The sequence below is a fragment of the Penaeus monodon genome, chromosome 15 (assembly GCF_015228065.2).
Source record: "Penaeus monodon isolate SGIC_2016 chromosome 15, NSTDA_Pmon_1, whole genome shotgun sequence".
Taxonomy (NCBI): Eukaryota; Metazoa; Arthropoda; class Malacostraca; order Decapoda; family Penaeidae; genus Penaeus; species Penaeus monodon.
In genome coordinates, this window is record NC_051400.1 from 32,242,242 (window position 1) to 32,243,031 (window position 790).

Here is a 790-nt window from a genome sequence, read left to right on the forward strand (position 1 = left end):
CCCTCTGAAACTGGAAAGTTATCTCCTTGTGATTTCGCATAGTTACCGAGCAATATGGTGGGTCATAAGCAAAAAATAAGTCTTGGCCCAAAGAAAATTTAAACAAATATGTCTTCCTCAGTTTGTTCTAGAAACAGCGCCCCCAAGGTATCAATTATGCGTGACCCGACATATTGCTCAATCCCATCAAAGCGACCAATTTGTAATTATATAATTCCTTCGTTCATAAAAAACAACAAAGAGTCACTGAATTTCCCTTTTTAAACTTTACGGACGGTGCACTAAGAAATCGCACCCTGCACTATATCAACAAACTTTCTATACTTTCTGCAGGAAGCAGATATTTCTATTTAAATGCATCATTCATAGTTTTAAACCAAAACTACCATCTTGGACAGCAGAAAAAAAAAAATGAAATTTCCCTTATCTCTGTCTTTTCCAAAATTATTGAAAAATTATGGGCCTAAAGTGTGCTTATCCGAAGGCCAGTTTTTAACAGACATAATAGGCTAAGTTCTACAGTAAGCACGATGACCTTTTTTGTAATTCCAGAATGCCGTTTTTAATGGCCAGGTACAAACTCGGTAGCCTGACTATCTACCAGAAGATCTCTCACGACAATGCATAAATATAACATCTAATTTAAGTTGAGGCCAAACTTTTTACGACAAAAGGGGGTCCACATACGAAAAAAGAAAAAAATAATAATCCCAACAAGTAAATCAATAAAGATAAAATAAAACTATAATATACTAACATGAAATTAAATTAGATTAAGTTATACTGAATT

At 34.1% G+C, this 790-nt stretch overlaps 1 protein-coding gene across 1 annotated transcript in view; it reads right to left on the reverse strand.

The window, feature by feature from the left end:
* The window catches only part of LOC119582157, an 11,029-nt gene that overhangs the window by 7,733 nt on the left and 2,506 nt on the right, over positions 1-790 (reverse strand). The window lies entirely within an intron of this gene.